The sequence below is a fragment of the Hypanus sabinus genome, chromosome 4, assembly GCF_030144855.1.
Source record: "Hypanus sabinus isolate sHypSab1 chromosome 4, sHypSab1.hap1, whole genome shotgun sequence".
Lineage (NCBI taxonomy): Eukaryota > Metazoa > Chordata > Chondrichthyes > Myliobatiformes > Dasyatidae > Hypanus > Hypanus sabinus.
In genome coordinates this window covers 136,985,798-137,010,765 of record NC_082709.1, presented here as the reverse complement: position 1 = coordinate 137,010,765, position 24,968 = coordinate 136,985,798, and positions in this window count along the sequence as shown.

Sequence of the window (24,968 nt, the reverse complement as noted above, 5' to 3'; positions counted from 1 at the left end):
ACTACCTTCTCCCTTCAATCCAACGGATTTATGTATTCTGTAAAGATGTCTCTCCTTATGCCCAATACCCCACCAACCCTTTAGCCTCTGATTTGCTAAGTGGAAGGTCAACATCCAGAGATGAAATTTTAATTGCTTTTTTGGCCAAACAATCAACTCACTTATTCTCTTAACACCTCTATGTGCAGGAATCCACAAGCAGAAGACATATAGACCAATACTTTGAATATAAAATAAGGTTTGAAGAGCTTCCGGCAGTAAATCAGACCTACTGCGAGAATGACTTGTTTTAAGACTAGTCAAAACTGAAAAACAATCTGAATAAATTATAACTTTGTAAGGACAGATTTCCTCCACCCACCATAAGCCCAAAATGATGGCAACCAGTTCTGCAGTATATACTGATAAATAGTTAGTAAGACATTTCTTTATGGTTAACTGAAATTCAGGCAAAAATTAACAGCCACACGAACATTTCCATTAAATTATCAGTAAAAAATAGTTAACATATCACAATAATTCTCCATAACATACTGATGAACCAATAAAGTCTTAGGCATATTAGGATCCTTGGATTTCATTAAATCATGCAACCTGAAATCAAGTAAAACCATTGGGAAAAAAAATGGTGGGGTTACTCAAAAACTACAGGAGGACAAATTACATAATCCAGCAAATCCATATTCCTTGCGTGATGAAAATCCAGATAGTCCCAATAGTCTTCCAACACACTTTTAACATGGTGATCATTCCTCTGCCCCCTCAGGTTAACCCAGTATGTTAACAACAACTTCACACTCTGCAATTGTAAGGGTAATTGTCTCACTTCAGTCAGTAAAGCTGAAACAGGAGATGACCTCACTGCACCACAACACAATCTTATGTATCACATCCAAACACTTTAAAGTTGAAGATGAAACTGATTAATAAGCCTCACAGCTATAATCAAGTACTGATCTAATTAAGCAAATATATAAAGTCAACAAAGATTTTATAGCACTCCAAGCAAACCCACATAGGATATTTAACACCCCTTTATATTTGTCAGTTATCTTACCAATATGGTACTTCTATGTAAACTTATTATCCAGCCACATGCCAAGAAATATTACCGCTGACATTTCCTCTAGAGTTGGACCATACAATTTCAAATTGGGTACAAGTCTATTGATTCTCTTTGCAAAACATATAACTTGTGTTTTAGCTACTGAAAGCTTAAAACCCCATGTATTTGCTCACTGTTCAACCTTATTAATAGTTAATTGCATACAGTTAAATTGATTTTTTTCCTCTAATCCATAAAGCTCCATCACCTGCAAAAAGTGATTTACCCACCCCAGTGCCTATCTCAGAGAAAGTATCAGTAATCATAATATTAAACAATAAAGGGCTGCAAATACTGCCTTGTGGAGTCTCATTCTCTATTTCACAGAAGCTTGAATATATCTTTCCTACCCTTACCTGAATAGACCATCCAAATAAGAAACTCAGAAAAAAATTATATAGCCTTTCTCCCATTCCGAACTTCCATAATTTAATCAGAAGACCTTCCGTCTATATCATACGCTTCTTCAATATAAAAAAAATGCTATTACAACACAAACAAACAAGCTGAATGAACTCAGCAGGTCAGGCAGCATCCGTTGAAATTAGCGGTCAACGTTTCCAGCCAAGACCCTTCATCAGGACTCTCTATCCCGCTCTGCTTTTCACAGGGATCATTCCCTCTGCAACTGCTGGTCCACACGTCCCTCCCCACAGATCTCCCACCTGGTACTTATCCCTGTAAGCGCAAGTTCCACACCTGTCCCTACACCTCCTCTCTTACCACTATTCAGGGCGCCAAACAGTCCTTCCAGGTGAGGCAACACTTCACTTGTGAGTCTGTTGGGGTCATCTATTGCATCCGGTGCTCCTGGTGCAGCCTCCTCTACATCGGCGAGACCCGAAGAAGATTGGGGAACCACTTCGTCGAGAACCTCCACTCTGTCCGCAACAACAGACAGGATCTCCTGGTTGCCACCCACTTCAACTCTGCTTCACATTCCCATTCGGATATGTCCATACATGGCCTCCTCTACTGCCATGATGAGGCCAAACTCAGGATGGAGCAGCAACACCTCACATATCGTCTGGGTAGTCACCAGCCCCTTGGTATGAACATCGAATTCTCCAACTTCTGGTAATTCCCTCCCTCTCCCTTCCCCCATCCCAGTTTCACTCTGTCTCCTCTTCTAGCTGCCCATCATCTCACTTATGTCTCTGACTTCTTCTACTACCCATAGTGCTTTCCCCTTACATTCCTTCTTCACCTCTCCTGCCTATCCCCTCCCTGCTTCCCCTCCCCCACCCCTTGATCTTTCCTCTGATTGGGTTTTCCATCTTCCCCCACCTTCTTTATGGGACCCCTGCCCCCTACTTCTTCAGTCCCGACAAAGGGTCTTGGCCCGAAACGTTGACCGCTCATTTCAACGGATGCTGCCTGACCTGCTGAATTCATCCAGCTTGTTTGTATGTGTTGATTTGACCACAGCATCTGCAGTATACTTTGTGTTTACTGCTATTACAAATTCTTTATTTACCTGTGCTTTCCTAATATCATCTTCCAAACATAAGACTGAATCCAATGTTATCCTACCCTTTCAAAATCCACTCTGATAAAACGCTATATCATCTCTTTTTACTAAAATATAATTCAACTGCTCTATGCAGACACAAATGAGACGTTAATGATATTGGTCTATATCTAGAACAGGCATGGGCAAACTACAGCCCGGGGGCCATATGAGGCCCGTTAAGCTTTTTAATCCGGCCCGCAGAACTGGATGAAATTACATTAATAAACCTTGTTAACATTTTTTCCCCGCAATTCTGGCATTTTCCCAATAGATGACGCATTCTATATACATTGACCTTTGTTGAGGTGCAGCGTATTACTCCATATTTGCGCTTTACTCTTTGTTCGGCTCGACCTATTTGTGTGAACAGGCGTTCAGCGTCATGAACATCAACAAAGCCAGCCACAGATCCAAGTTAACTGACCAACACCGCAGATCCATCCTGAGAATCGCCACAACAAAACTAAATCCAGACTTTGATGCGCTGGCTAAAAAGGGAGACCAACAACACTGTTCCCACTGAAATTAAAAACAAGTTTCTTCATTGTGTTATATAAAAAATGCATTTGAAAATATTTTTTTCAATAAGCCTTACATGTTACATGTCATTTCTGTTAAGTGATGAACATGAGTTGTGCGCAGGTGCACATACGTTCTCAAAATAAAAAATGCGCTCCAGATCAAATAACGCGCTCCGCATACTGGCGCGCTGTCACTGTTCTGTCCTTGTGCTGGTCGTTGTTGAGTTTTGGCACAGGGGACAATTGAATAAGAAGGAGCAGGACAAGTAGACCTGCATCTCCTTCCGTTTTTGAAATAAAGAGAGTCAGGAGGAGAGTGATGATGATAATATCTTGAAGGATAACAGAATTTTCAGTGCTTTAAAATAATAACTGTTACTATTAAAAAAAGCTGTATTTTATTCATTTAATTTTCAGTGTTTTAGAAGTCATTTCAATAAATAGCTAAATACCATGGGACTTCAAAGACAGATATTTTGTTGTAATGCATTTGTTCATTTTCAATTGAAATTAAAGCACATGTTTTCTACATATCCCATGATATTTTATTTTCTCTTATGAGGTGTATTACCAAAACACTCCGTCCATCTGCTCCTGGTCCGGCCCCCCTGTCAAATTTCAGAACCCTTTGTGGCCCACAAGTCAAAAAGTTTGCCCACCCCTGATCTAGAAGGATTCGATGGGGGGGTTTCCAGGTTTTAGAATAGGCACTACTACTGCCATTTTTTATGAAGAGGGAAGATGGCCTAAATTCCAAATATGATTCAAAAATGTTAACATTATCTTAAGAGAGTGGTCAGCCATATGTTTAAACATAGAATAACATATATAATCCCTTCCTGGAGCCGTCTGACCTGTACTATTAATACAGTAGCTTTCATAAGTTCACACAAAGAAAACTCTACATCACTAATACTATCATTGCTACAGCTGGCTTTCAACACATCAGGATATTCACATTGAACTTTATCCTTACATTGTACCTTTATCCTTATATTGTTTAGCCTCTTCACTTAAATGAACTTGATTATGAATTGCAGCAAATGACCAAGCCAGTAACTCACTTTTCCATTTCAGTGATAATCACATTACCTTCTTTAATCAATTTTGTAATGTTATTAGCCCTATGTTTTTTATTTCCCCCATATTTTTTAATCATTACCCAAACATCTCCCAGTTTAATATCCCTTCCAATACTATCACAATATGACCTCGAGTAAACTTCTTTCACAACCTTCACGACTTTCCTTACCACAGCCTGTGCCCTTTTATACATAATAAGGTAACGCAGAGAATGATACTTCTTAACTTTGCAAAACACCTTATTTCTCTCTCTGATTGCCTCTGCACACTTCTCAGCACACCATAGTACAGCCTTTCTCCTATTAATACCCTTTTTAATTGGAATAATTTCCACTGTAGTTTGACGAGTAGTATGACATAACCTTTCATTGCAGAAATCTGCATCATCCTCAACATTCAGCCCTGACAGATATTCATCACATAAAACCTTAAACTTCTTCCACTTTGCTTTACCAAAATTCCACCTCCTAAAAGTGGCCTCCTGTCCACTATACAAATTCACATCCAAGCTTATAAATAAAGGAAAATGATTATTTCCCAATGTTTCATCTCTCATGACATCCCACTCACTCATTCCAGCCAGAATGCTTCAAACTAAAGTTAAATCTATAGTAGTTTCAGAACTATTATTAACATTATATCTTGTGCCCCTCCCATCAATAAGACATATAAATGTGAAATATCTAAAAACTCTTCTACAATCAAACCATTACCAACATTCTGCGAACCCCACAGTGAACTATGTGTGTTAAAACCTCCACACTGTACAACCCTTAGTGAGGTAGAGCTACATATGCCTTCCAGCAAATCAATCAAGAGCTTTCCTCAAGGGTTTTAAAAATTTGCCACTTTAGTATCCCAGCTGTTGAATCAAATATTTCTACTACAAGTGCCTCATATACTTCATTTACATCCACAAATTTATGTCCTATCCCTTTCCTTATAAAACTTGCAACATCACTCCCTCTACCAACTAATGTATTTTGCAATACAATCCTGCGCAGAAAAACTTAAATGTGATACAACCAGGTTTCCTGAATACATAAAACATCAGGTGGATCTGATAAATCAAAAACAAACTTTTTAACGTCTTGACCATTAAAAAATCAGGCTTCTCGTATTCCACTGCAATATTCTAATGTTCATTATGTACCTTCACAAGGAGGCTGAAATGCAGATACCCCAGCGATTAGAGCTCCATTTACAACTTCCCACATAACACCAGTAACTTTTCAGGAGCTTTCACAATAATTTTAATTTTCTCAGTATGACTAGATGTCTGAGTATTACAATACACCACATTCATTATAAACATCATTTTATCAACTAGTAGAGTATCTTTATTAAGAAATGTACAATGCCAACATAAAGCCTCTGACTCCACAGTCTGTTCTCAGACTGGTAATACTTTAACAATGTTAGGTTTAACTTTTTGCACAGCCTCTGCATAAGACACACCTAACTGTACTTTAACCTTTTGAACTTCAGCTGCCTTCATAAGCACTTCACATCCTCTATAAGCTGCATTATGTTCTCCTCTGCAATTACAATTAAACTTTATGCTTTCACAATCTTCATATTTATACTTCCCCCATTCTTACAACATCTTAATTTCCCATGACATACTGCTACAATATGCCCAAATCTCTGACATCTCTCACAACTAAGTGGGGGGGGGGGGGGGAGAGATGGAATACAAGCTTGAACATTAGAACTAACATACCCCAAAATAAATATTTCAGGGGCTTCACTTCATCAAAACATATCATTGAAACACCTTGACAGCACACAAGTAATCTCCATTTAACTCATTATGTGACTTCTAAAACCAACCGGTCGCATCAGTGATGATACGGTGTGCAATATTAAGGGGGGGGGGGGAAGTGAATGCTTTTGTGTTTTATATTTGTAATTAACCTTGATTACTTTGTAGGGATCTGTTTTCCCTTTGACGCAAAAGAATCTTCTGTTGATCAGTATCAAAAAATGCCAAATTATATCCACTGTGATTCAATGCTATAAAATGTGAAAACTTCCAGGGGTGGTTGAATACTTTTTCTAGGCACTGTATAAGAAAACTCCTAGATATGAAGTCCTTTGCTGTCTGCAAATGAGTTCCCCAATGTCCATTAATAAGCAAAGATTTACAATGTTCTGATCTCAACGCATTTTGTTTGTACTAGATCTCTCCTTTCTTCTGCAAACAGCACAGCAGCATCGGTGTATTAGATACAATTGTTAATGCAGCATTAGATATCTGTGGCTTATGGTCATTGGAAACTCAAAGGTCATCACTTAAATCTCTTCAGTCCATCTAATAGGATTTACCAGCTATCACTTGAGCATTGCTTTTCTTTGAGAAAGCACCTTACACAGATAAGAACAGTAAAAAAAACAGTCAAACTTGACAAATGTTTCATGTCATCACAGTATGCCAAGACTTCTTTAGCCCTTTGAGTTCTTTGAGGCATTCTTGAGTTTTATCTGAAAGTTACCTGTATTAAACAGCATTTTCAGCCATTTTCTTTGCCCACCACCCCCGTAAGTTTCTGTGTACATTATTAGATACCACAAACTGAAAATATTGCATGCTGTATAGAAGTGAGGAAATGAAGTTGCAAGCAGAATATACAGGCAATGTCACTTCCAATTTTTGTCTTGTTGGCACTTTTTAATTTAGCTCAGCAAATAAAGTAATGCTTGCAGTTTGTGCAACAATGTTTAATCAATTTATTTGACAGATCAGTTAAAGGCTCAAGAAACTAATAAGCAACTGAATCTGCAGCAAATTTTATACTTTCCACTGCTCAGGTTGATGTGACAAGATATGATTGCATAACACAGGACCAGTGAAAGAACAGGGGAAAAGGTAAGTGTCAGGTCTGCTCAGAAAGAATGGCATTCAAAAAGATTGTACACATAAATTACCTATCAACATGTCTACATTTTGAAACCCCATTCCACACTGACACTGAGGTGGCCAACTGTTGATGCTGACATGTTCAAATGAAATTCAAATGAAAATAGTTTTGCATGATAAAGGGAGGAAATTTGTACAAAATCAAATATCTAACAGAAGTATGTTAGCACCATCTGCAACGTGCATATTTAATATTAAAACCTAAGGCAGCTCATGGGAAAAGGCCTTCAATAACAGTTGACCAAACAATGTTCCTGCAGGTCACAGGGACCATGGGGCTCTATAATGAATATTTAAAACAACACAGCAGGCTGTGAACTGCAGAATTGTTTAACAATGGAGAAGTTCAACAATTTATCTCCTTCCCTGAACCTTTGTGCCTATCAGTGAAATCCACAAGTCAACACATAAATAAAAACGATGATTCCACTTAGCCAGCATTTGTAAGGTCATACAATTTTCTTTTCAAATAAAATCACTGTTTCACAACAACTGTGTAATTTATTTAAGTCAAATAATTCATGGTCTTATAGTAAATAGACCAGAAAACATAGGTGAAGAATTAAGCCCTTTGGCCCACTGAGTCTACTTCGTCATGTATACTCAGCTGATTTATTTTCCCTCTCAATTCCATTCTCCTGCCTTCTTCCTGTGACCTTTAACACCCTTACTAATCAAGAACCTATCAACCGCCACTTTAAATATTCCCAATCATTCAGCTTCCATACTTGTCTGTGGCAATGAATTCCACAGATTAGCAATTTCAAGTAAACGAGTTCAAAGTGTGGTGTGCAGAAAGACATTCAGTGTCATCCAATGTATTTTATAACATTAAGAGCCACATAAATGTATTCCTGTTGTCTATCAAATTTGCAGTAAAATATAGTAAGTCCGACACATAAACATAGTATGTAGTATTTATAAGGTGAATTCCTACATGCTCAAGGCCAAGTGATCCAGAAGTGAACAACAAAGACTTGCAGTCTGTGGCCAGACAGAGCAGAATAAGACCATTTGGCCCCTCAAGTCTTCTCCATCATTTGATCATGGCTGATTTATCTTCCTTCTTAACCCTATTCTCCTGCCCTCTCTTGTAACCTTTGATGCTTGTAAAGAGTAGGGAGAACAGCTGCTTCAAAGCCAAATGAAGCCAAGTCATGGACAAATAGAAGCAGTAGAGAATATAAGTCCACATTAGCTGTAAACCACTATTATTCCATCCCATGCCTGCATTTTGGATAGTCCGATTATCTGGCTATACTCCTACTCCCAACATATAGGCAGAGACTGAGACCACAGCACCTTTGGTGAGGATCAAGAAGGTATATAGTCATGGGAGGTAGAGGAGCACTTACAGAAATGCTTTGAGTCAGTGGACTGGACAATATTCAGGGATTCACCTTTGAATCTGAATGAATATGCTACAGTTGTCGGACTTCATCAGACTTGTGTGGACGAGTGTGTACCTTTGAGAAAATACCAAAACATACCCAAACCAAAAGCTGTGGATGAACCAGGAGATTCATAGTCTGTTGAGGGCTAGATCTGTGGCATTCAAGACTGATGATCCAGAACTATACAAGAAGTCCAAGTACAACCTGCAGCAGGTTATTTTAGGAGTGAAGAAACAATTATGCTTAAAGTTAAGGTTGGAATTTGATGCACGCCAGCTCTGGCAGGTTTACGGGCCATTACTTCCTACAAGGCAAAACTTAACATCATGAATGGCTGTGATACTTTGAAAATGAGAATAAAATTACACCAGTGTGAATGTCTGCAGCATCTGATAACCCTATGACCTCTGTTTTGGAAGCCAACATCAGAACAGCTTTCACAATAGTAAACCATCACAAGGCATCAGGCCCTAATTGCGTACCTGGTAGGGCAGTAGTGTTTAAGGACATCTTAAATCTCTCACTGCTGCAGTTGGTGATTCCTACTTGCTTGAAAAGGGTGACAATCATTCCAGGACCCAAGAAGAGTAGGGTAAGATGCCTCTATGACTACTGCCCAGTTGCACTCACATCTACTCTGTTGATGTGATTTGAGAGATTGGCCATGGCCAGTATTAATTCCTGCCTAAGCAATGAACTGGATCCATTGCAATTTGTTTATTGCCACAATAGGTCTACAGCAGATGCAATCTCACTGGCTCTCCACTCAGCCTTAGATGAAAAGGACTAAAGCAACACTTACATCAGGCTGCACTTTATTGATTACAGCTTAGCATTCAACAGCATCATACCCACAATTCTAATCAACAAGTTCCAAAACCTGGGCCTCTGTACCTCCCTCTGCAACTGGATCCTTGACTTCCTCATTGTGAGACCACAGTCAGTGCAGATCAGAAATAACATCTCTTCCTCGCTGACAATCAAAACTGGCATAACTCAAAGATGTGTGCTGAGCCCAATGCTCAAATCTCTCTACACCCATGACTGTGTGGCCAGGCACAGCTCAAACGTCATCTATAAATTCGCTGATGTCTCAACTATGGTGATGAGGAGATGTACAGGAGTGCGATGTATCAGCTGGTTGAGTGGTGTTGAAACAACAACCTTCCACTCATTGTCAGTAAGACCAAAGAGCTTTTTGTGGACTTTAAGAAGGGGAAGTTGAAGGAACACACACTAATCCTCATTGAGGGATCAGCAATGGAAAAGTGAGCAGTTACAAGTTCCAAGAGTCAACATCTCTGAAGATCTATCCTAGGCCCAACATAATGATGCAATTACAAAGAAGGCATGACAAAAGCTATATTTCAATAGGAGTTTGAGGAGAATTGGGATGTCATGAAAGACTCACAAATTTGTACAGATATATTTTAACCAGTTTCATCACTGTCTGGTATGGAGGGGCCACTGTACAGGATTAGAAAAAGCTGCAAAAAGTTGCAAACTTAGCCTGCTCCATCATGGGCATAGCCACCACAGCTTCATGGGCATCTTCAAAAGGCAAAGCTACAAAAAGGCAGCATCCATCAATAAGGACCCCCATCACCCAGGACATGCCTTCTTCTCATTGCCACCATCGAGGAGGAAAAGGAGCCTGAAGATACACACACAGCATTTCAGGTACAGCTTCTGCCCCATCCCCATAAGAGTTCTTAAAGGACAATGAACCCATGTACATTACCTCACTACTTTTTTATCTCTTTTGCACTATTTATTTAATTATATAGTTTGTCAAACCTGACAAACCTGATGCTGATATGGGTCTTTACTGTGGACTGATTGTGGGAAGGGGGGCTAGGCAAGGGGAGTCATCGTTGGAAAAAGACAAAGAGAGAGGGGAGGGAGCAGGAAGAGCTAGAAAGACATTATTTAATGATCAAAAATCCAATTGTTTGTAATTAAATAACCTTGCCCAGTGTCTCCAGGCTAGGTGTGTCTGCACTCATGCCAACCCTCACCCCTGGCACTACTTCTCTGACACATGCCCCAGACCCCTCCATGGCATCCACACTTGCCATTCCTAACATCCATTGTTTCCATTAGATTTACAAACTTGCTCTTCACTCTGCATTGACAAACACAGTACTGTGAACAAGTCTTCGGCACCCAGGTTACAGTGCATACAGTGGCATGCAAAAGTTTGGGCACCCCGGTCAAAATTTCTGTTACTGTGAATAGTTAAGCGATTAGAAGATGAACTGATCTCCAAATGTCATAAAGTTAAAGATGAAACCTTCTTTTCAACATTTTAAGCAAGATTAGTGTATTATTGTTGTTTTGTACAATTTTAGATTGGAAAAAAAAGGAGCACCATGCAAAAGTTTGGGCATCCCAAGAGATTTGAGCTCTCAGATAACTTTTACCAAGGTCTCGGACCTTAATTAGCTTGTTAGAGCTATGGCTTGTTCACAGTCATTGTTAGGAAAGGCCAGGTGATGCAGATTTATAAATAAATACCCTGACTCCTCAGACTTTGTCCCAACAATCAGCAGCAACGGGCTCCTTTAAGCAGATGCCTAGCACTCAAAAATTAATTAATGCCCACAAAGCAGGAGTCTATAAGAAGATAGCAAAGCATTTTCAGGTAGCCGTTTCCTCAGTTCGGAATGTAATTAAGAAATGGCAGTTAACAGGAACGGTAGAGGTCAAAGTTGAGTTCTGGAAGACCAAGAAAACTTTCCAAGAGAACTGCTTGTAGGATTGCTAGAAAGGCAAATCAAAACCCCCATTTGATTGCAAAAGACCTTCAAGAAGATTTAGCAGACTCTGGAGTGGTGGTTCACTGTTCCACTGTGTAGCGACACCTGCACAAATATGACCTTCATGGAAGAGTCATCAGAAAAAAACTTCTCCTGTGTCCTCACTACGAAATTCAGCGTTAGAAGTTTGCAAAGGAACACCTAAATGAGCCTGATGCATTTTGGAAACAAGTTCTGTGGACTGATAAAGTTAAAATAGAACTTTTTGGCCGCAATGAGCAAAAGTATGTTTGGAGAAAAAAGGGTGTATAATTTCATGAAAAGAACTCCTCTCAAACTGTTAAGCACAGGGGTGGATCAATCATGCTTTGGGCTTGTGTTACAGCCAGCGGCATGGGAAAAATTTTACTGGTAGAGGGAAGAATGAATTCAATTAAATACCAGCAAATTCTGGAAGCAAACATCACACCGCCAGTAAAAAAGCTGAAGATGAAAAGACGATGGCGTCTACAACAGAATAATAATGCTAAACACACCTCAAAATCCAAAATGGACTACCTCAAGAGGTGTAAGCTGAAGGTTTTGCCATGGCCCTCAGAGTCCCCCAACCTAAACATCATCGAAAATCTGTGGATAAACCTCAAAAGAGCAGTGCATGCAAGATGGCCCAAAAATCTCACAGAACAAGAATCCTTTTTTAATGAAGAATGAGTGAAAATCCCACAAACAAGAATTGAAAGGCTCTTAGCTGTCTACAGAAAGCGTTTTCAAGCTGTGTTACTTGCCAAAGGGGGTGTTACTAAATACTGACCATGCAGGGTGCCCAAACTTTTGTTTCAGGCTCTTTTCCTTTTTTGTTATTTTGAAACTGTAAAAGATGGAAATAAAAAAGTAATCTTGCTTAAAATATTAAAGAAATGTATCACTTTGGAAGGACAAATTTCTGGAAGGACAAACCAGAAGGCTGACTATAGGGTTAACAGTCAGTTACTTAAGAATGTGCATGAACAGAGGGACCTTGGGTTCAAATCCGTACATCCCTTAAAATTCGCTGCACAGGTTGATAGGGTAGTTAAGAAGGCCTATGGGATGCTAGGCTTCATTAATAGGGGGATTGAGTTCAAGAGTAGGAGGTCATGTTGCAACTCTACAAATCTCTGTGAGAGCATGCTTACAGTACTGTGTTTAGTTCTGGTCACCTCATTATAGGAAGGATGTGGAAGCTACAGAGAGCAATCAGAGGAGATTTACCAGGATGTTGCCTGGATTGGAAAACAAGTCTTATGAGGCAAGGTTAGCAGAGCTGGGACTTTTCTCTTTGGAGCGTAGAAGGATGAGAGGGGACATGACAGAGGTCTACAAGATTATGAGAGGCATAGATAGGGTGGATAGCCGGTACCTGTTTCCCAGGGCACGAACAGCAAAACACCAGAGGGTATATGTACAAAGTTAAGGGATGGAAGTTTAGGGGAGACATCAGGGGCTAAGTGTTTTTTTTAAAAACACAGAGGGTTGTGAGTGCCTGGAATGACTTGCCAGGGATGGTGGTGGAGGCTGAAAGCTTAGTACTTTTTTTAAAGGAATATATGGGTCGGCACAACAGAGGGCCAAAAAACCTGTACTGTGCTGTAGTATTCTAGTGTCTAGTGTCAACTTTAACTTTATGCCTTTTGGAAATCAAGTAATCTTTTACTCGCTTAGCTATTCACAGCAACAGAAATTTTGACAGAGTTGCCCAAACTTTTGCTTGCCACTGTATGGATGCTTAAGACTTTTGCATAGTACTGTATACATACATATAAAGTATACTGTGTGTATATGTAATATATAATCTGTTATATATACAGAATATACTGTGTGTGTATGTATGTATATATGATGTACTGCTACTACAAAACAACATATTTCACGACATTTGCCAATGATATTAAACCTGATTCCGATTCTAAATAAACAGCTCTTCAGTTGGGAAGACAATAGAATTGAGAAGAAAATACCTGGTCAGGCACCCTCGATACAGATATTGCTATCAGACCAGAGCAATCTGGACAGTCATTGGAATAAACAAAATCTTCAGTGGAATAATCACTGGGGTGGGCATGGGTATGTGGGTTAGATATGTAATTATTAGGGAATGGGACATTTTAATATCAGTAGTTAGCATGAATTTTTGTAATCTTTTCATTCATGTTAAGGCTGAATTACATATAAGAAATTTGTATCTATCACCATTTATTAAATTCATCCCATTACGTTGCTAACAGTAGTTCAATTGCTATCCATTTTAGACATGTGCAAGCTTGAGTGAGATATCTGTTTGACATATAAAACAGCCCACATTAAAGAAGCAGTACTGAGATCAGAAGTGAAAGGGGGAGGACAGCAAAAGCTTGTTGAGAATTTCCAGTGCACTGAAAGGAGCTTCCAAGAACTATGATAAAATGAAAAACTGGTACTGGAGCTGGAGCCTGATGATCCTCTGAACAGGAATAATGCTTCTGCTATAACTTCACATCCTTCTGGCCAATCTGGAACAAAAGATCTCATAGATGTCATTGCTCGATATCTGGGTAGACAGGCATAGGTATGGCATGCAACAATTGATTCCCTCACAAATATAGTTGCTTTGCACAGCTCAGAGGAAGCAACATGTAAGGATGTCAACAAATACATGGAATGACTTGATCCATTAATTGTTCTAAATATTTTACAAAGTTGGTTCTTATTAACAACAGTTGATATGTAAAGTTACTACAATTAACAGAATATATTTCTGATTCTAATTATGCAAAATGTATTTGTACTAATTGCACAAAACCCTTTACCTGAGACAATTTAAATTTGTAAAATATCTGGGTAGTCATGGAAATAGTCAAAGACTCAGTACATCATTATATCTGCCCATTGGAAACAAATCAAGGTGCAGGAAACGATGATGACTTTAGATAAAGGCTTCCCATTGTTGGTCCGTGGAACCAATTAGCATATGGGAAGCAAGCTGAGGAACCTTCTCGATGTCCCCTACAGATTGTGGATGAGAATCTCTGGAAGTTCAGTTCATGTTAAACAAAAAATAAATGCAATCAGAAGTGTGAGTGATGAGATGAATGGGGTATCAAAACAAGAAGTCTGAGTGTATGATAGTCAGTGAGAACAGCAGATAGGATGGGATAGCTAACAGAACATAAGAAATGTTTTTGAAGGAGTAGGCTAATTGTACAAGGAGCCGTTTGCATAAATATCTAGTTTTATTCCATTGGGAACATAATAATGTTGCTTTAATCACTACTTTGATAAATTTAATTTTAAATACCACTTGTCCATTCATCCCTCCCCACTAATCTCCCTCCTGGCATTTATCCCAGCAAGTGGCCAAAGTGCTACACCTGCCCATTCAGCTCCTTTCTCACCTTCATTCAGAGTCCCAAACAGTCTTCTCTGGTGAGACAACGCTTCACCTTTGAATCCGATGGGGTCATCTATTGTGTCTGGTGTTCCCAATGCAATCTCCTCTACATTGGTAATATCTGTCGTAAATTAGGGAAACACTTAATTGAGCACCTCCGCTCCATCTGCCAAAAGTGGGACTTCTTGGTGGCCAAACATTTTAGTTCCAATTCCCATCCCTGATTTGACAAGTTGATCCATGGCCTTCTTTTGTACCACAATGAGGCCACCCACAAGATGGCGGAGCAATGCCTTACATTTCATCTGTATAGCCTCCAACCTGATGACATGAATATCAAATTCTCCTTCCAGTTAAAAATGAATCCTCCCACTCCCCTTCTTCTATTCCCCACTCTGACCTCTTACTTCTTCTCACCTGCTCAGAACCTTCCACTGGGTCCCCCCTCCCCCCCCCCCGCTACTTTCCTTTCTTCTATGATCCACTCTAATCTCCCGTCAGATTTCTTCCACTCCAGCCCTTTACCTTTCCTACCCAACTGGCTTCAGATATCACCTTCTAGCTATCCTCCTTCCTCTCCCCTCACCATTTTGTTCTGGCATCTACCCCTTCTTTTCCAGTCCTGAAGAAAGATCTTTGACCAAAATGGCTACTATTTGTTCATTTCCATAGATGCTATCTGACCTGCTGAGTACCTCCAGCATTTTGTGTTTGTTGCTCTGGATCTCCAGCATCTGTAGAATCTCTCATGTTTACGGTATTCTTTCATGGTAGATTTTTGGCCCCTTATTAAGCACATGAGCCCTGGCTTTCCTGAAATTGCACTGGGAGCAAAGAGAAGTTTGGCATATAGATTTAAACAATTTAGATAACTTGTACAATGAGCTATGTTTGTCATACTGTTATAGATGATTACTTTGACATCTCACCTTTGCCTGCACAAAGTATGTTAATATTCATTTAAGAATTTAAAGATATAACATTAAATAAATTGAGAAAATTGTTACTTGACATGATGGTTTTTGAATAAATTGTCAAGGTGCAACAATATGTAGATCAGATGTATTGTATGAATTTGAGACAATAGACATAAGCCTTTTTAAACAATCCAATTAGTTCATGCAAATTAATACATGTAACATAATTCCTATTCTAAAAGTAATATTAAAAAAAGGTGGCAGGGAATGAAAAAAAAGCAATAATTCATGGAGATATATAATGCAAATTCTATGAAGGTGCTATCAGGATGCAAACAAAAAAATCAGAAGTACTCTCAAGAGTACTATTACAGAATTGACTTGTACCCAAAATGACAACACATGGGACATGCATTTTCACATTTTCCTTTACAAATCACCAACTGAGGCTTGCTAATATTTAATTAGACAGGCAATAGTTTTAAAATCATGTTTTTTTTTAATTGCAGTAGATAAATGATTAATGTGGTAGAAACAAGTATATACAGTGGTGATCTTTGCTCAGTTTTTCAAGCAACTGGGCATTTTTAAAATTACAATGGAAAGTGCTGAAAAAAAGCACATGTTGAGAAAGAAACAGGCAATGACCCTGTATCAGAATTAATGCAATTCAGCCCACTGACCTGAAATATGAACTGTCTCTCAACAAATACTACCTGACTTGCTGTGTATTTCCATTAGTTTCTATTTTAATTGCAGATTTTTATCATCTGCTGTTTCTTTTTTATTTTAAAATATTATATTTGAACTAAAACAATCATATGGATGCATGTGAATCCCTGCAATAAAATACCCTTCTTTAAATTTTAGGTACTGCTATGTTTTTGCAGAGCAGGCTTTTTAAGAAGTACATCTTCCTCCCTTCAAACTCTATTCTCTCCCAAGAGTAGTGAGATAAAGTTTTGCTCTGGATTTTTCAGAAACTCATTAATAGGATAAGACATCACTGCCAAGGCATTCATTTAATGTCCTGCGGACTTCCCTAATAATTAATTCTGTTATGCTTAATTGCTTTCAGAGTTTACCCAGCTGTGGGACCAACCTGCTGAAGGGTCTCAGCGAAAAATATCGCCAGGTTATTTCTGATTTGCTGAGTTCTTAGTGCATTTTCTGTGTGTTGCTGAAGCTATCCAACATCTGCAAAATCTCTTGTGTTTAAAGAAGTACAGTTCACCCTACATTGCCACAATTTGACTGTATAGTGTTTGTGTATAATCCATACAATGATCCATCTCCATCTTTCTCTCTGGGAACCTCAAAGCAGTTTTACCCCCCCCCCCCCCCCATCTCAGTACATATATCTACTGGTTTTGTTTTTAATTATTTCCAATCATAGAGCTTCAAAGTATTTATTTCATGTCTCGAATCAGGGTGCCTAAATCCATTCTTCCACTCTCTCATTTGCAATTGTTACTTCAATCTTTAAGAAGGGAAGAAGGAAAAAGAAAGGAAATTATAGGCCAGTTCGCCTGACCTTAGTGGTTGGGAAAGTGTTGGAGTCTATTATTAAAGACGAGGTTTCGGGATACATGGAGACTAATGATGAAATAAGTCAAAGCCAGCATGGTTACTGTAAAATCTTGCCTGGCAAATCTGTTAGAATTCTTCAAGGAAGTAACATGCAGGGTGGACAAAGAAGAGGCAGTGGATGTCACTTACTTGGATTTTTAGAAGGCATTTGATAAGGTGCCATGCATGAGGCTACCTAACAAGATAATGTCCTATGGCATTACAGGAGAGCTGCTGCGATGGATAGAGGAATGGCTCACAGGTGAGTGGGAATAAACTTTTCTGTTTGGTTGTTGGTGTCTAGTGGTGTTCTTCAGGGGTCAGTATTGGGATCACTACTTTTCACACTGCTTCAGGTTTGACCTTCCAAAGTGCATCGCTTTACAATCCAGCTGCCACTTCTCATTCATGTTCTGAATCCTTCCTACGTTCTGTTGTAACCTATGACAATCTTCTACACTATCCACAACACTACCAAATGTTTTGTCATCTGAAAACCTTGAAACCCATTTCCTCACATATGTCACTTATACAACTCACAACATACAGGGATCCCAGAGCATATCCTTGCAGCACACTACTAGTCACTGACTTCTAAGCTGGAATACACCCCATCTACTACTGCCCTCTGCCTTCTGAGCTCTAGCCAATTCAAAATCCAAGCTTCCATGCATCCCATGCTTCATGACTTTCTAGATGTGCCTTCCATGATGAACCTTGTCAAATACCTTAATAAAATCCATATACACTACATACACTGCTCCACTTTCATCAATTTGCTTTGCCATTTTCTCAAAAAAGTCAATGAAGCTCATGAGGCATGACCTGCTCCTTACAAAGCCACACTATCTTTAATTAGACGAAGCCTCTATTTACATATTTGTAGAACCTCTTGGGGTTTTCCTTAATCCTACTTGCTAGGGCTTTCTCATGTCCCCTCCTCACTCTCCTAAGTAATTTCTTAAGTTTCTTCCTGGCTATCTTAGGACTCTCAGAGTCCTAGCTGATCATTGTTCCCTAAATCTTAAGTATGCATCCATTTTCTGCTTGAATAAAAGTTCCAGCTCTCTTGTCAACTGTGGTACTTCACCCTATTACCTTTTCTCAGCCTCAGTGGGATAATCCTGTCCAGAACCTCATGAAAATTCTCCTTACAAAAGTTCCACATTTCTGCTGTGCATTTCCCTGGGAACATCTATTTCCAGTTCATGTTCCCAAGATCATGCCTCATACCCTCATAATTAGCCTTTCCCCAAAAATACACTCCTGTGCCATTCTTGTCCATGGCTATGCTCCAAAATGCTCAATGATCGAGAGATCTGTCACCTGAGCAGGTTCATTACCATGCACTAAATCGAATATGGCCTCACCTCTAATCACCCTGCTCACATACAGCAACAGGAATCCTTCCTGGACACACCTAATGTATTCTAACTCAAAAAGACCTTTTGCACTAAGGGCATGCAAATCATATAAGGGCAGTTATCTCTTCCCTCCTTCACTATCATTATAATCTAGCACTACACATTAAATTTCTTCATGACTGATAGAATGAAAAATAAAGAAATAAGGATATGAAAATAGTTATTTTTTGAATGAATGATGACAGTGAAACTATGTGGCTTTTAAGTTCATTAGTAGTTAGTCCCAGAATCAGCAGGAAACAAAAAACAAGACTGATAGAGATCAGGAGGTTAAAGGAAATGTCTCCAAGATCTCTTCAAATAAGGTTTAGAGTTAGTTGGACATGTTGAGTCAAAGTATATGGTATACAATAGTCTCATGACAAGGAATAATCAGGACCAAGTTGGATCCTTATGTTTGTAACAAGTGTTACAGAGACCACAAAACCCTTTTCAGAAGAATGTAAAAATGGAGATAGTTTGCCTGCCTTTTGGTCAGAACATATTATTATAGCAGAAGCCCTAGTGAAAGAAGGACTTGCAAAGCAACAAGGTGATCAAGCAGAGCCAGCAGTGTCAGATATTGATTGATTACATGCACAATTCTCTCTGATTTGATCTTTGATTATGAGAAATTGTCTGCACATTGGAAGAAGATATTTTAAGACTATACCATGCTTCTAATTTGACTTAAAAACCTTAAACTCTTGCAATCAGGGAGAAAATGAATATCTTCTCCATTTTCTGCTCTAGGATTGGTTAGAGTAAATTTGCTTCTGTTCGATGTAGAGAAGTCATGGTGTAAATAATTCTTCTTTCCACAACAATGCCCTTCATCATTCTGCAATTGCAATGTTCTCCCGATACCTCATTTTGACTCAATAACATAGACTTTAATCCCCCAATTGGCAGAATAATATTTAGCTACAATGCCTTGCATTATCAAAAATCTCCCATCCTAATTCTCTGATACTTCCCTTTCTCAATCAATTAAAAAAAACCTAACAAAAACCTATGGTTCAATCATTTCTTATTAATCTAGTGCACCAGCGTACATTCCCTTTATTTGATTCATATCTGCTTTATCCCACCTTACTTATAGCCTACTCTGTTCTTCTAACATTAAAATATGTTAACAAGAGTAGTCAATATAATAATGTTTGGTAATTGAGGAGGCCTATAAATTAACACTGAGATTCAAACCTAGTGCAAAAATAGTCAGATCATTTGGATGACCAAGGGATATCCAAGGTGACTGTTCTCAATGTAGTTTGGAACATCCTCCATGGAATCCAGTTTGCATTCAAAATGCATTTTAACATGCACCATGCTGAACCACAACCAAAAATTTTCATCCCCCATAGGATAACATATTATGCACTTCTAATTGCTTCAAAATACAAAATGAAATCAGTAATAACTTATTGAAAGAGTCATTAAAATATAGAAAACCAACACTTTTGTTTCTCAAAGCTTCTGCATTTTATACCTGCTCGGCATGGTTTTGTTCAAGTCACATTATAAAAGAGCATCAATTTTTCCAAAACCTGTTATTAACTGGTTGATTACTCTTGCAGTTTAAATGCTGATATACAAAATAGTTTAAAGTAAAGCCAGTCAGGGAGCCAGGTATTAATGGTTTCAAATAATTTGCACAGCTTTTCCGACAGAGTGAATTTGCATAATATACTCAAATAAATGGAGCAAAAGCAGAGCTGCTTATTCACCGCAATCATTGTACTAATGTTAAAAGTGGCATTTTGATTTAGAAAAGTGATTAAGAATGAAACTTGAGCCAGGTTAATTATGACGTACAGTTTGCAACTCTGATGATCAATTCAAAGGTCCAAGGCCAGAAGACTCTAGCACAGTATTTCTTAACTGGCTAGACATATGCACAAGGTTACCTTTTGCTTCTTTGTGCAGTATGTTAGATAGCCCAGACATTAACCTCATGTTACAGAGGTTAATGTCTGAGCTAAAACCGTGCACCAAGACAAAGGTCATAAAATGTAATAACCGATGCATGAACAAACAATAATAAATACATGATATTGAAAATCTTGATCCACTGGCTTTGAACATTACATACAGAAGACAGACTCTAAGATTTGTAAGATTAATCCCCAAGGAAAAGGCTGCATAAATATTGTTTGCATTCACTTGGGTTTTGAAGACTGATGGGAGATCTGCTCAAGGTTTTCTAAATGACAAAAGGGTTTGATCGAAGAGGTCGTAAAACAATTTACAATATGGGATCAATCTGAGCATTGAAATTAAATCACTTGGAAGTAAAACCAGGAAGGGTTTTGTCAAACAAAATATAGTGGAGATTGCAACAGTCTTTTCACAAGCCTAGGTCAAATGTTAAAATTGAGTATGTTAATTGATTTTTATAAAGCAAATGCATCAAATGGTAGGTTAATGCATCTGAGGGAAAGACTAGTCATAATTTAATAAAATGAGGAACAGACATAGGGGGAAGAATGGCCCAACCCTATTCCTATATTCATATACTTTAAAAGCTCTGGTTAAAAAAAAATTAGCTTTGATTCACTCAGCAATTTCTTCAAAGTAATACAATGAGGTCAGATTTTAGATCTTGAGGTGACTTATTCTCTAATACTCTTTACTACAACACCACAGAATTCAATATTCAGGGCATTCTCAGGATGCATAAATGATTGATTCTCAGAACTCAAAACATCCAATAATCTCTTTCAAATCCTCATTAGAATTGATTGCATGGTACTGTAGCATAAGCATGATTATATTACCCACTGCTTTATGCAATTCACCATGTATAGTTTTCACTATCCAATCTCAATAATAATAGAGGTCTATTGCTGCACACTGAATGAGTACAGTCACAAGTGATTAGCCAGGACATAATCAATTAACATTTTTGTGGTCAATTAATTGTAAGCTGTATTCTGTTTTACCTTACAAATTGGCACTTAACTGCTATTTCTCTTCACAAGTTGTTTGAATTGTCTTGCTTGTGTTATATTTATGACTGGAATGATTCTGAAGAATATGCTGTTTTGGAGATAGATAAACATAAGGGGAAATGGAACATGCTTTTTTGGGCAGCAAATGGCAAAATGGAAACCATACCAACTATTCTTATCTTTTTGAAATTGAACTTTAAATATATTGTCCTCACCAAGACTCAAAGGCAAGGTATTGCATTTTAATTAGACAAACAGGCACAGAAAATTGTCAGTCCCTGGGAAGTGTTGCAGGACAAGAGTGCAATTACATACTTGCTTGAAAGTGATGACACAGGTTGACAGGGCAGTAAAGATGACACTTGGCATGTTTTCTTTCACTTTTCAGAATATTGAGAACAGAAGTTGGGACATCATGCTTTATCTTTGCAAGAAGTTGCTCAGGTCTTATTTAGAGAACTGCATACAGCTCTCATCATCCTGCAGTAGAAAGGATATTACTAAACTTGAATCAGAGCAAAAAAAAATTACAAAGCGGGAAACTTTGAAGGGACATATAGTGGCTGCTTAGAAATTGATAAGGGGAAGAGATAAGGTGAATAGTGACAACCTTTCACCTAGGGTAACAGAGTCCAAAAGTAGAGCATTGAGAACAGAATTTGGGATTGTTAAGGCTGAATTTGAAGTATTGCATGCAGTTCTGCTCACCTGCCTACAGGAAAAATAACAATAAGCTTGAAAGAGTGCTGAGAGAATTTACAAGGATATTGCTGGGATTGACAATCTGAGTTTTAGGGAAAGGCTAAATAGTTAGGACTTTATTTCCCAGCGTTTTTGAGAATAGGGGGTGATCTGAAGGACGTAGGCAAAATTATGAGGGTATAGATGGGTATATCCATTCAAGACTTTTCCTTTGAGGTTAGATGAAATGAGAACTAGAGATCGGAGGTTTAGAGTAAAAGGTGAAATCTTTAAGGGGAACATGAGGCGAAACTTCTTCACTCAAAGGGTGGTACAAGTGTGGAAAAATATGCCAGTGGAAGTGGTAGATGCAGGTTCAATTGTAACATTTCAGAGAAGTTTGGATAGGTATAAGGATGAGAGGGATATGGAAAACTATATTCTAGGTGCAGGGTGATGGGAGTGGGCAGAAAAAATAGTTCTATCCATACTATCCTTTGGCCTCAACAGTCACATACTTACAGATAATAATTGCAACATTTCAATAGTAAACCTGACCACCTTCCTCAGGCACAAGTTAATCAAATGACGTTCCCCTGGAGCCACCTCCTTATACACTAGGGTTTATGTTTATGGGTTTACCATTTGAATGTTGTGATCAGTATCTGCACATACCAAATCTGGTTTATTATCACCAGCATGTGTTGTGAGATTTGATAACTTAGCAGTAGCTCAATGCAATACATAATATAGAAGCAAAAAATAATAAATGTATAAATAAGTAAATCAATTATAGTACATGTTTATTGAAAAGATAAAAGCTCATGCAAAAACAGAAATTATATATAGAGAGATAGCGTTCACAGGTTCAGTGTCCATTTAGGAATTGGATGGCAGAGGGGAAGAAGCTGTTCCTGAATTGCTGTATGCGTGCCTTCAGGCTTCTCTGTTAAAGCCATAGGATAGCATGGATAGATTTGATAACCAGAAAAATAGCTCATTGTGAGCTAGATAGGCCAAAGAGCCTGTTTCTGTGCTGCAGTGCTGTATAATTCAGTGACTCTAAAGATAATAGAGTTAAACTGAGAGACAGAAGATTTAAAAGGGACCTGCTGGACAAGTTATTTCACACAGAGGTTGGTAGGTTTGCAGAAGAGACTTCCAGAGGAAGTGTCGATTTGGGTCCAATTATGTCATTTAAAAAAACATTTGGACAAGTGGAGAATTAGGGTTCAGAACAAAATGGGCCAAGAGCAGGGAAATGCAATGAGCTCAGTTAGGCAGCGCGGTTAGCCTGGACAAATTGGGCTGTTGGGGATGCTTTCCATGCTTATAGCTGTATGACTCTATGATTTATTACCTCAGCCGATGTCTTCCCACAGCACAGGTGCATTCAAGCATATTGCCACTGACCAGTCTCTATAACACCACTCTACTGCTATAGACTGGCAATATCTCCTCTTTCCTCTCAGTTCCGATACAGGGTTATGATCTGAAATATTGACATATGCCATTTGCATCAATAGATGTTGATCCTGAGTTCTAAGAGTGTGCTGTTCCATGTTGAAGACATAGGACATTTATTTCTCAAATAGATGATCTATCTTTGTATTTTATGTCACCATGAATCAATTCGACTTGAAAATTTTATGCTACTTGTCAAAACAAAGTGTCCAATACCTGGTATGGCTGCTGGCAACGTGAGAGTAGCTTCATTACAAGAGTTGCAACAGTTCTGGGAGGTGAATTACCACCATTTTCCCATTGTGTACTTGCTAGCTACGTCAGCATTCCAACAATGAAATTCAAGGTCAGTGAAAATGTCACATAATGAACTACACTACTATTGCTGGTAGAATCTCAGATGACAACAGGGAGGCCCACAGGAGCAAAATAGATAAGCTGACAGAAAAATATTGTGCTCAACGTCAGCAAGACCAAGGACTTGATTGTGGACTTCAGGAAGGGGAACTTGGGAGAACGCAAACCAATCTTCATTGATGCATCAGCAGTGGAAAGGATGAACTGTCTCAAGTTCCTGGGCATCAACATCTCAGACACCCCCGATATTGGTGCAATCATGAAGAAGGCACACCAGTGGCTATATTTCATTTGGAGTTGGAAGAGATTTGGTATGTTACCAGAGACCAGCAAATTTCTACAGATGGATCACGGAGAGCATTCTGACTGTTTGCATCACCGTCTGGTATGGAGAAATCAGTGCAATAGATCATAAGGGACTAGCCAGCTCCATCCTGGGCACAAGCTTCCCCACCATTGATAACGTGTTCTAAAGGCGATATCTCAAGAAGGCAATATCCAGCATTAAGGACCCTCACCATCCATGATACGTCCTCTTCTTATTACCTCATTACTACCATCAAGGTGTTGGTACAGGAACCTGAAGACACATAGTCAACTTTTTAGAAACAGTTTTTTCTCCTTTCCCATCAGAATTCTGAAAGGTCCATTAACATTACCTCAGTAATACTCTTACACTATTGATTTATTATATATTCTTATGATTTATACTAATCTGTTTTACGACTACACTGTACTGTTCTACTGCCCCAAAACAACAAACTTCATGACTAACATCAGTAGCAATAAACCTGATTTTGATGCCGATCCTGAATTTGCTAAAATTTTAATAAAGCAACTTTACCTGTCTGGTTGAAAAACATACAATCACATTTAGAGTCAGTCTTGCCCTCAGTCGGAATTAAGCCAGCGTTCCATTTGCCTC